Genomic DNA, 12,985 nt, shown 5'->3' on the forward strand with positions numbered 1-12,985 from the left:
GGAGGTTGGTCTTTTTTGTTATCTAACGCCGGCTGCAGGGTGCGCAAGAGAGCGCGCATTAGTCTACGGGGGAAGGATTTTGTGTGAAAGGCTGCAGGGGTAAGGATCCAGTGGGAATTTTGCAAGGTTACAAACTCTCACTGTTGCTTCTGCCTCGGGCTTGACAATGTTTGTCTCTCCCCTTCCCTCCTCCTTTCCCCTCCCTGCTCATCCTTTGCGAAGTCTAAAGCTGTCACTGTGAGAGGTAAGAGCTGTAAAGGTCTGTGCTGCTTTATAGCAGCTTGCAGGGAAGCTGTGATGATGGAAATACAATGAAAATTGGACATATTCTAATTAACCTCGGGAAAATTGCCATCAGGAATGCAGAGTATTCCCCTGGAAAAGATGCTTTTAAGTGGCTGATTGTGTGTTTGTCCGTGAAGCTTTTATCAGACCACATAAGAGCTTTGGGGAAAGCTTGCGAGGACTGTTCTTGAATAGGCTTCCATCAGAGAAGGAGGGGTGGGAAGCCAGCTCGGATGCTGAGAGGCAGTCTGTTGCATTTAGGAAATACAGCGAACAGGATATAGGAGAGCAAAAGAAATGGAAAAAAACAACAGGGCTCTCCGTTTAGTGGCTCAAAGGCTTAGGGGCGCCTCAGCCAGCAGAACCCAGCAATTCCAGACTGATGAGTCCTTAATCATCTCACACCGGCGAAAGATTTTCTGCACCAGAACAAATATCAAATCATGTTGCCATGCATAGTGACTGGTAAACTATTTAGGCCAAGCTACAAAATGAAGATCTGAACCACACTGGCAACAGACAATAATAAGGTGCAACCCTGCAGCTTTACTGATGTTCGTGACGTTTCTATATGTAAATTCAAAAACCTGCTTCTGTGTGATTTTGAAAATCTGTTCCGAATAGCATTGCGGGGCAGTGTGGGGCATTTTCCTGGACTGTCTTGCCTGCCTTTGAGAGACTTGTATTTAAAATGAGTCCTCCCCTTCCCCCTCGCCCCTTTCCAAACCTAGAGTTAATTTGTTCCCACACCTCAGTTTGTGTGAACAGATGCCTCCATCTCTGAGCTCACAATTGCTGGCTGGGAAGTGATTCAGCTACTAAACAGTTATAAGTGAGCAGGGGAATAATCACTGGGTATTGCTGACATCTGAAGAAATAATCTTGTGTTATGACTTTGCTAGCAAATGAAAGGGGACAAAAATAGAGGCCCAAGCTGCCTCAGAGCAGGGCCGTATCTGAAGTCATCTGCAGCGAGGAGCTGAGAGCACCAGGGCGCAGACAACTTCAGATGCAGCCCCTCTCTGAGGGTGAGCCCTTCTGCGTGCAGCACTGTACCTAAGCAGCTGGACAATGTCCCCACATGGGCAATGCTGCTGACTTTCAGTGCAAGAAAAGCACTGAAAGAACAGGGTCAGTTTGGTAGCTGTGAGCATTGCCTCCATGTCTTCCCACCACGGTCTCCTACCTCGCCACACAGCTCCCACTTCGGAGGTTTGACTTATAAAGGAGCAGTACTAGCTCCATGGATGGGTGGTACTATGGCAAATGGATGGAGCCATCAGGAATGTGGGGACATGGTATCCCTGTACCTGTGGGTGGTGTTGCAAAGCACCGAGTGCTGCCTTCGTTGCAGTCAAGCTCTGCTACAGAAGATGCCGTGAAGAAACAAGAACCAACAAATAAAAAATCCCAAACTCGTGGGTTGTAATGAGCCAACGGAGGCTTGCAAACATTTCTGACTCACTTTATGTTTTTTTAAAAATCTCCAGAATAAGCAGTTAGTTTTTACAGTCTTGAATGGGTTTTGTGCATGCAGTAAATACACTGGATTCAGTTCTACATGTTGAGTAGTTCCTAGCTTGAGTAGGTTCTTAGTCAAAGTAGCTGAAATAGCTTTTCACAATTTATTAATCTTTGTTGATGCAGTCTCTTCTTTAGATTAAATTGTGTTTAGTTTTATAAATAGAAATTTGGGGATTAATATCACACACAGGTATTAGAGGAGAAGAATGTCAGTTTGCTGATTCTTTCTGCGTTGTGTAATCTGAAGTGCAAAAGGATAAATTCAGACAACAGCCAAAAATAAAACAAAAACTTGTGCCAGTACAATAGCACCTCTGCAGCATACTGACTGCTGCCTTGTCTTTTGTATTCTCTCCGCTGCAATATTCCTTTAAAAAATAGACAACTCCAGTTAATAGTACAGGGGCATAACTCATAAGATCAAAAAGCCATCATACTGATATTTTGTTAGACAATAGATATTAGGACCGACGTGTTCACTAAGCACTTTTTCACCTCTATGTGGAGAAATGGATTGTCTTAGAAATTAGAGAAGTTATTCTGCTATATGGGTTCCACAGAAAAATTCCCACTGTGTACAGACAGTAGTGAATATTGCCACTCATATTGCAGATAGCTATCTGCACAAGAGCCTATTTTGTATTACAGTAGTAGAACTCATTGTACCATGACTACACTGATTTCATTCCTCATGCAAAGCAGCCAGTCACAGTCCTGTCATCAGATTAGTAGGAGGTCCTCAGGGAGTTCTATTTCTGCTTAAAAAGGGATTATTAGTTTTCAAGTGATAATGATGCTGATAAAATCCCAGCTATAATTCATTCAAGAAAAAAGGAACTCTTTCAATGAGTGAAAATTATTACCAGTACCTAAAACCATTATGACTGTTCACCAGTTTCTTGTTAATGTAAGTCAATATGCAATGATGTCCTGCAAGCCAACTTTAAACAGGGTGGATTGACAGAAGTGAATCTTGGTAAGGAAGGAGACACGAACACATCTTACCACTATAAGCAGGTGAGTGGATCACTATAAATGTTACCATAGAATGAGGTTTTGAAGAGTAAAGGATTCAAATGCTTTGGTTTGGGAGTTGCTGAGGATGGCTCTGTCATGTTTAAGATAGCATTGAAGCTATTTGGTGTAAAAGTGCCTCTAGCAGGAAGGAGTTTTCTGTGAGGAATTAAAAGAGGGCAGTTCAATTAACAAGCATTTAACTCTGTCTTTCATCCTATTAAAATACATAAAAAATTATAATTGTGAATGAGAGGCATCATATGCTCCATCACAGAAATAAAGATGTTGAGATAGACTCTCCTGATAAAAACTGAAATACGGTTGGGAAGGCAATTAAAAACAAACTGTGGAACAGGAGTCCCTGTTGCTATGGGTATCCCTTGGAAAGAGTTGTTTGAATGGTAGTTGTGACAATGGTGGGAAAGGAAAAACAAAGGTATAATTAAAGACCACACCTGGACAAGATTGTCTGGACAGCTGGACACCAACAGACTAATCTGGATAAGATGGATTTATTTTACCTAAATAAGATATTGGCGAACTTAAAAACTGACAGCTTGCACAGTGACCTGTCAGAGCGCTACAGCACAGAGACATGATAAAAGGGGTAGGATTACTTTTCAGATTGAAATACCTCAATGTAGATGTCTATTTGTAAACTAAGTCTCTAAATTCCAAATGTGCTCAACGGAAAGTTGTAAAATTTAGGCAATGGTGCCTGAAAACATACACAGCTGACCAAATGCAGTTGTCTATTTTAAGATGGACTGAAATATCTTTCTAGACTTCACAGAGATGCATCAAAGTGTCTTAACCTGGAGCTTTATCAAATTGAAAATTGTCCAAATAAAGAGAGAAGTGGAAGAGAGAGGATAAGAGGGAGACAAAAAAAAAAGAAAGTAAAAAGAGAGAGGAAAAGAGGAGCTCCTCATTTTTGCAATGACTCAGAAAATCCATTAGAGCGAATCCAAAACAATTACCTGTGCTTGTGAATCTGGAGGTGTGGTTGTGGAGCACTGCACCCCTGTGGAACAGACGCTATGGGTTCCCCTGTCAGGGGCAATGCCCCGTTCCTTCTCCATAAGGTAGGGCAGGAGACAGCTGTCTCCATGCCACTGAGTCCTTGGAAGCTGTCCTGGCCAACCTCTGGGGCACACACTGAACCGTACATGTACAAATATAGCTGGAAGACCCACCTCACACCTGGTCCACACACACTCCTGCGTGGTTCCAGGGTCACTGCTGAATAAAACAGAGGAGAACGATGTATCTATGTCGCATGAATAAGGCTGGGCTGGATTTTATCAAAGTCTGGGTATGTAGCATTTCCTGCATTCCTGGGAGGAACTCCAGAACCATTCTCCTGGATCTCTCATGGACCAGCTGCAGTACCCTGCCACAGTTCCAAGCATGACCAGTATTGATCATGTTGTTGTATGGACAGAAGTGGATGCTACCCACTACCATCTTTGTCTTGGATGGAGTGATGCATTTCACTCGTAGAGAGAAGCAGCAGTACATTTATTGATATAAAGCAGGGATTTAACAAAGTTTGATAGTAAATGCGACAGTGTTTTAACAAGATTCAATGGCAAGGCACACTTGGTTGTTTACTGCATAGGGGACAGGGTCAGACAGAACTGTCAGGGAGACCCTCCTGTTGAGTCATGAGGTTCAGAAAGGACGCCCTTGCTTTCTAAACTCCTTCTCACAGAGGAGTCTAGGTGTGGCTGGATCCAGTCCTAGTCCCAGACTTGGTCAACGGTTTATGTCTAAAGAATTATATATGCACAGTCAATCCTTTATATTACTTAGCTAATATTTCAAAGTTTATCATGCTATTAGTCACTTACTGAGGATCTATTGCAGCAAGGAAACTCTTAATCTTGAGAAGTAACCTTGAAAGGCATCCCTACTCAAGGGGAGATCCCGGCGTGCAGCTCACTGGAGTGCAGGAAAGCTCAAAGGGCTCTTGGGCTGTTCACTATTTTTGGGGGTAAGGTGATTGACCTATAGCCATATTTGCATATCAACCATAGTACCAGCACTGCTTGAGTTAGCCCTTGGCTATGGTGGTGTTACCTGTCTCCCCAAAAACACATGGAGCTGGATGGAGCCATCACAACTAGATGTACCCATTATGACCACCACGGGGGGTTATCACTTGGGCAGGGTCACGGGAGATGAAGATCAGGCTGGTGCCCAGGGTGGGGAACAAACTGTCACAGTCCTGCTTGACAGAGTTCATTATCCAATAAGCCTGGGTACAAACTCCAGAATTATAGTTATGCTTTTCCCAACCGTGTAAGTGATTTCATGGTCTGGCAGTCTGGATCTTCAAACTGGATCTTTGAAGTGCCACCACAGAAGACAACCTGAGCAGTGTGCTTGTCACAGTGGCATCATCATATGCTGCAGAACAGGATCAGAAATCAAAATTAATTTGAAGAATGTGATGAATTGAAGACCCTCTTCATAATGTCATGAGATATGGAAGAGTAACGTGGGTTGAGGCAGAAATAAAAGAACACACATGAATTGCATGACCAGGTTTCCAGGCATGAATTCTGCTAGTGATTTCAGAGGGTAACAAGCTGCCCGGGAGTCAGAAACATCACACTGAAAAGAAAATAGCATATTTCATGCTGGGGTATACTTATTGTAACACAGCCTGGAAGAGACATGATGTAACCCTTGGCTGGATTGGCTGTGGAAGTTCAAGTAGGATTTACTCAACTGGGCCTCTTCAAGCATCAAAACCCTCCTTCGTCTCTGTTTAAAAGAGCAAGCCGGATGAAGAAAAAAACTGATAAATAGATATGAATTCTGTGCACAGCAAATTGAACTGAAAAGGGAGAAAGTGAAGCCAGAGATGGAGTTATTTCCTCATTTACCATCAAATTGATTATGACAGTTCAATCTACCTCCCAGGTTCCCTTTTCCAGTCTGGAAGGAAAGCAGACTGCCTCCTTTCACATTACCAGATGGAAGCAGCAATATACGCATATGAACGTTGGCCCAGTGTCAGTTTTGCCCTACACCTGTTGGAAGAAATTGCAGAATGCTCACTGACTTGAGTGGAGCAGACCCAGAAGAACGGGTTACAGCATAAACCTTTTCCAATGTATTTCCAAGCTAGTGTGCATGGCTACATAGTCAAAGGCTCTCTTCAATGGGATTATTAATTTTGGTCTTCTCTTACATAATTATTTCATATAAACTCTTTAACAGCATCTCAGTCAGGGCTCCAAAAACCTCTGCCGAAGCCTTCAGTGAAATCCCTCCTCGGCAGCCACAGCTCTCAGAAATTTGCTTGCCATTTACCTTCCCACACTCACTCCTAGCCACTGCCATGGTCCTCGTAATCCCAGAATTTGGCTGTATCCCACAAAACCCAAAACTGTACAATTCCAGACTTTATCCCTAATCTTTAAGGTAGACTTTGTATGCAGTTTCTGCTCTTTATTTTCTGCACTTTTTGTCTCAGCCTTTTAATTTACATATGCTTAGCCCATCCAAGCTTTGTCATATTAACACAGAATAAAAATGGGACAAGTAAATCTGTCTTGCTTGCATTTCCTGCCAGTTTGGGTCTAGCAAACTTGATATGATGATATGATAATGTTTTAGAATTGGTGATAGTATTATATAGTGATGCCAGCCCCACAGCAAAGGTCTCTGTAGTGTGTAAACTGTAGACGCTACTCAGCCATCTGGGGTGGCAGGAAAGGAACATCTGAAGAAGCAGCAAATCGCATCTTCTGTTTGCAGCCAGCCCACATCAGCCTAGCTGTAGCGGGCTGAAAGGCAAATTCTTCCGGACTCCTAAGAAACACGCGATAAAGCATCGTTTGCATGAGGATTTGGATTGACTCAGCAGGTCTTGCAGCTATACTGCTTCCCCACACCAGGATCTTTCTTTTTACCTTCTGTTTTTCTTAGGCGTTCATCTTTAAAATCATTTGCATGAAACTAATTGTGGCAAAGCGAAGGGTAGACAAAAAGCTTTCCCCGGCAAGAACAAGGATGATACAAGTATGGAAGTAATCTTCCTTATTTAGAAAAGAATGCTCCATCAAGCACATTTTGATTGAAAAATAACTGATCACTAGCTTAAAAGTCATAATAAAACCAGCTAATATGCCTGAACATGAGGAAGGCTGTGATCAGAACTTTGAAGACTGGCACCTAAAATGGATCTCATCAGCATCGGTCCCTGTTGTGCTGGATCCCTTGGGACCAATAATTGGGTTTTAGCCTCCTGAGACTGGCAGGTTCAGTGTACGTAACAACTAGGATTATTTTTTTTTAATTTTCTGAAAAGCAACAGCTTCTCTTCCAAATAGCTGATCTCAGACACTGATGCTTTGATACTGTCTGCAAACCTCAAGGGTCCTGCTTCCATCTGGAAAGGTAGGCTCTGAGTTCATCAGGCCCAGAAAATCACTTAGAGAGGTAGCAAATTGGGGAGAGCTATGCAAAGCTTTCCAATGCTTTGTGTAATAATGTAACGTAATTCAAATATCCTACAGACACGAGAACAATATTTAATAAAAGACTCTGCGGTCCCTCAGGTCCATAAGAAAACAGCTGAGGATTTCTTGACTTCAGAAGTCATACTGAGAATTATTTTTACCCTAGAACCCTATAAGATGACTTAAAAAACCCCTAACAGCAGCTGTTTTCTGTGAAAAGATATTGGATTTTGGAAAAATTTATTGCTTAATTATCTATTATGGAACCCTCCCAATATGGTTATAGCGGGAGTCAGCAGATGGCACTGTTACTCATAGTGATAAAACTTCTTTTTACAGCTGTGCAAAGCTTGCTACATCTTTGAATAAATTCTGCATTGCTGCTCATTTTCTAGTGAAATGTCCTTGGCCAAAACCTAGGCATTGGCTCCCCGCCTCACCTATCAAACCAAAGAAAATACTTGAGACAGATCTGGCCTTAGAGAACTGTTCAAATTCCTGAGAAAGTGAGCTGTGTGCGCTCTGTGTGAGTACCTCTGTTGCAAAAAAAAGGAGTATATAAACGAATACTTTTAAATGAGTAGCCATACTTTTTGTCAGTGACTCCGCCTCAGCTGGGGCACAGGTCGTAAGGATCCCCTCTCAGAGCCCATGAGCCCTGATGGAGAGGCTGGATGGGCACTACAGGACCAAACTGCTGCAAAGCAACCTGAGCCATGCAAACCAAGGAGGTGCTTCGGTTCTAGTAGAATAAAACAAATCTTTTTGAACATACATGGTCATCAGGTCACAAAAACAAGGTGAAGAGGGTAGTTGAGGTAAAGCTGAGGAATTTCATAGGACAGGGAGAAGGACTTGGAAACAAGAGGAGATTCACCAGAAGGAAAATGGTGGAAGCACTTGAGAAGTCGAGGTAGAAACACATGTGTAGTGTTGCGGGGGCAGCAAAACTGGAGAGAAATTAAAAGGGCTGTGACAGGTACAGCAGGCGGGCAGGGAAGTGTGCCCAGAAGAGACCATCCAGGGAAGGCCACAGGGCACTCAGCGGTGGTTATTTGTTCCCCAGGAAGAAACAGCACCTCTCAGAAGACTGCTGGTCCAGTCTGAAGTATTTACCTCCACTGGTGCCATGGACCGAAAGAAACATCGCATAACACCCAGTAATTTTCTCGATAATTGCATCTGTCTTTGTTAAGGTTGTTTTTTCTCCTAAGGGTCTTGTAAAATCTCTGCTAACAAATTCCACTTGTCAATGTTTTGCTTGGTGTTTCTGGCTTCTGTTATTAAAATTGTGACATCAGTCACTTCAATCTGTCTGTTAATGATGAGTAGGCACACAGATGCAGACACACAGACACTTTTTGTCTCAGAACGACTGTTCCTAAGGTGAAAAGGATTTTACTATTTGACTGAGGCTGCATGCTATATCAATCATCAGCAGGGTCTATACCTGGTGAGGACAAAAACTGGTTTGTAGGAATTTTCACTAGGATGTTCCCACCTGGCTTCAATTCTCTTTGCTGAATTCAAATCCCTAGAGATCCAGGTTGTACCAGAGGTCATTTGAAATTCAGCCAGGGTTGAGGTCTGATGGGCACCCTCAGCTCCTCATACATGTGAGCCACAGCTGAGCCTAGTAGGGCAGAGCTGGGGGTGGGGGGAGAGCTAATAGGGCTCCTTCTTCCTCTCCTCTCTCATTTAAAAATATCTGTCTCGCTGTGTTTTTGCTTCTGTCAGTTAATGTCAGCATCCCATCCACAAGATATAATGTAGAGTCTCTATGCCCTGTGGAAATTTGGAGAGTGCATCAGTCTTCACAAAGTGCTCACAACTGGGTAAGTTTATAGGCAATTAAGAAACACAGAGCTCTAAAAATAACAGTCTATTTATAGTCTATTTATAATCTATTGTGTTGCTACTGTAGTGGTCACAGTTTTCTCTAGTTTGCAAGATATGTTGTAGGTTTTTTGTGTTTAAAAAAAAAGACATAAGTAAGTAAGGACTGCTATAATGGTTGAGTGGATTAACGTTATGCTTTAGGCTCTTGGTTTTCTTAGCTTCTGCAGCCAAATTGTTCATCAGCTATAAAAAATATTAAATCACAAGGACTAAAAAGACTTTTAGAACTGCAGGAAGAGCACAGGCTATATTCTTAATCTGCTTGCAAAAAAATCTGTTGCTTGCTTGTCATCTGTCCTAGGTTTGCCTGTGCTAATTGATATTTGCTCCATCATTGATTAGGGCAGGGGTGGACAATAAGGGAAAGTGGTAACATGGACTGATCTGCAATACACAAAAGGGAAGAAAAGTACAGGTGTGTAATAGACTTCTATTTTTATCTATTTCTGCACCCAGACAAATATTTTCTTACATTAGCTTCTCTTTAGAGTTTTGTTTAACTGCTCGCTGAATTAACGAGAGGAAACTATGTCCAAGGCATTAAGGAGTGGGAACTGGATGCTAGAGAGATCCCTATTTACAGACTACTAAATTCTATGAGGAACACTGCTGTACAACGTGCTGAGCATATGTTCAATAAGAGCTGCAAGGTTGAAGACCTGCTAAAATCATTTGGAAATAAGTCACTTGCATGGCTTCCTTCATATGCCTTTAGGCAATTACATATTTAAACTCTCAGCATCTCTATCTTCTCTTTCAATGAACAAAGAGCTACAAAAAATCCTTTTAACATCCTATTCAGTCAATGTCCAGTTCTGGTTTGTATTCCTACCTAATATTGGTAGGTTCAATATTTTTTGTTGAAAGAAATGCAGCCTTCCTGTGCATAAAGGAAGAGGCCAAAATCTGGAGGGGTGGGGGGAAAACACACATTTTTGCAGCAAAATATTATTATAGATAATGCTTCTTCTGTATTCATTTGGATGAGAATTGCAAGGTAATAAGGCTTAAATCTTTCAGTCTATGTTTTGGAACAGATAAAACAAAGGCAGGACCTTATCACCTAGCAGCCATTTGATGTTACCTGCAGGGTTATCAATTTGGACACAGTGGAGTGTATACCACCCTTCTTGTTATGCTTGGGTTTTGGACTTGATTCTTTCAGCCTTATAAGGGTTTCATTAGTAGCACCCAGCCCAGTTATTAACTTGGCTTTTCATCACAGCCATCAGCATATGGAATAATAGCTCAGGGGGAATATCTGCATGCAGGACAAGAGGAATGGCTGCACTACTTTATGAAAAAGTGCTCATTTCTAGATTGTTATTTGCTGGGAAATGAAGACCTGGGACAAGTTACCAGTAAGGCTTTATCTGGACATATATCAGATAACTCTGGATTAATGTGAAAGGTTCATGGCCAAAGCCAACTTGCAGTTTAAAAGGGAGTCCTTAAGCCATCCTAGCTTCTCCTCCTTCCCCACATTTAAAGAGTGTAAGACACAATACATTTAAAACGGGTTATGTAAGAGCTCAAGACAAAGCTTTTGGATGTAAGAGGGTACAAATGAGAACACAGTTCTTCAGCTGCAAGGGCTGTGTCTGCACTGAGCAACATCTGACTGAGCAGTTTTGACTAGGAGGCTGATGCTTTTGAACTTGATTTTGCTGTTCTCCACCAATGTCTCTGGACAGCACGCTGTAGCTGGCCGGAGCCTGAGTGCCAGGAGGACTGCTGTCTCCTAGCCAGGGAGCCCTTCCTGGTGAGGCCCTGGGACACCACAAAACTGAAGGAGGTGGTGCTCTCTGTGAAGTGTGGTGGCCCAGGTCTAGGATGTGTAAAAGCCAGAGGCACGGCAAGCGTTGTGGGTCTTCAGAGACTATTTCCATCAAAGTGGTGCTGGCAGAGATATCTGTTTAAGCACTGGTAGCCCTTTTACAGGCCTGGCATGGGATCTGTCTCCTTCTGTCAACATCTCTGATTGGGATTTCAAAGATGTCATTATTTGGAACCGAGAAAAGTAGAGGGCTACCTCATCCAAGGAGATGGCTCAGGAGGAGCTTTTCTGAATAATATCCCAGGTGTCTCACAGAGGTGTTTTGCAAATTTAGGATAAAGACACAGGGCTTCAGTCCTGCTTCTGTTGCTTTGTGATTCAGCCCTTTCCCTTCCCAGGGAAGGTTTGTTCACAGACATTCTGTTTGGCACAGCCTTGTATCATCAGATTTTTTTGTAAACCTCAGCCTAAGGGCATGTGATCCTGAATCACTTCTTTTCTACTGAAATACTCAAAGATTGTTTTTAGACAAGAGCCTTGGCCCGTAGTGGTTTTTACAGGAGAGGCAAGCAGAAGAGCTGTCTCGGGCCATGTTTTGCTGCAGTGCCTGGTTGGTCTGTCTGTGTGATTTCAAAACTGCTGATTCATTTCCAGACTTTGAAACTAGTGACCCCAAACATGGCCCTTTTCTAACTTGAGGAACATTTTTTTCGTGGTATGTAGACAAATGACATGTTAATGTAAGTCATCAGGCTTAAGCTAGAGTTAATCTGATTTGCTGTATGGAAGGCAAAACAAGAAAATTCCTTCAAGGCTGTGCCTCAGATTCAGACATTAGCTCCAGTCATAGCCTCTTTCTGTAGCTGCCAAAATGTGAGCAGTGGTCAGAAAATGTGGTGCTTCAGCACGGGGAGTGTAACAGCTAACAAGAGCAATACCTGACCCGTTCCTCTGCAATCTAAACCAGCGCACAAAGGCAGCTTTGCGAGAGCACTTTCCAGACTCTCTCCTTCTCCATTAATGCTTTTGAGTCGGGGCATGTGCAGAGTTCAGCGGGGCAGAAACATCGCCATTTCTCCCTCTCTACTTTTTTTTCCTCTCTGGTGCAGCTTGCTAATGGGGAGGGGGAAAAGGGGTGGGTGGAAACTGAGCCTGTGAGTCATACAGGGAAAGTTCACTACAGGTCACACAGTTGTATACCCTAGTTGAAAAGGGCTGGATGCATTGCTAGTGAAACAATCTCTCATCGCTGGGCTTTGCATACAGTAATGTGGTATTGTGCACCTGCGCAGGAAATCACGGTACAGAAGCCATGTTTCTGAAATGAAATTACAAAGCAGCTGGGGGATGCAGGAAAGGATGGGATGGGCAAGTTTCCTTAGCGGTATGGATGGCTGGGCAAGTACATGCGCACGTGTCGGGGTTGCTTGCATGAGAACAGGTTCAGCTAAGGATAAAGACAATCCTTAGGAGATGTGTCCCTCTGCTCTTGATTTGAATTTCATTTCACTCTAGAAAAATGTGTAGGGACTCAGCTGGTTCCCTCAGGATGTGACGGATATGTGAACCACAACTCTGCTTTTACGTATTTCCAATTACAGACAGTACAGATCTTGCAGAATCACCTCCTAACTGCTTACAGGTAATCTTCTAGGTGGATGCGCCAACTGCTTGGTCTAAACAAGCACAATATCTGATTGAGCCACGTTTTGTAGCAGAGGGGAAAAAACCTCAAGTAATTAACATCTACTACAGTGCTGCTCTTCTAATTGTTAAATGTGTATATTAGCTACCGGTAAAGCAAACACTTGCAGCCTAACCAGCTAAACATGATAAATATGTCTTTGGAAAATAATTGATTAAGGTAATTTAAATTAAGCAAAGTAAGACTGGACCATGGCTCCAGGTAGCAGATCCCATTTCCCTATGCTTTCAGGCTGTTGTAATTTAATATTCCAGGGTGTATGTGATTTACCAGACAAGAAAACCTATACCTGTTTTTGAGATT

The 12,985-nt window shown here is 42.7% G+C and overlaps 1 long non-coding RNA gene across 1 annotated transcript in view; it reads left to right on the forward strand.

Annotated features, from left to right (window-relative positions):
* The first annotated feature begins 9,042 nt into the window (after positions 1-9,042).
* LOC141740892 (uncharacterized) overlaps positions 9,043-12,985 on the forward strand; it is a 48,210-nt gene continuing 44,267 nt past the window's right edge. The window contains exons 1-2 of the long non-coding RNA XR_012586196.1: positions 9,043-9,136; positions 9,543-9,615. This is a non-coding gene — a long non-coding RNA (uncharacterized LOC141740892). The remainder of the gene's footprint in view (positions 9,137-9,542; positions 9,616-12,985) is intronic.

This window comes from Larus michahellis, chromosome 3 (assembly GCF_964199755.1).
Source record: "Larus michahellis chromosome 3, bLarMic1.1, whole genome shotgun sequence".
Taxonomy (NCBI): domain Eukaryota; kingdom Metazoa; phylum Chordata; class Aves; order Charadriiformes; family Laridae; genus Larus; species Larus michahellis.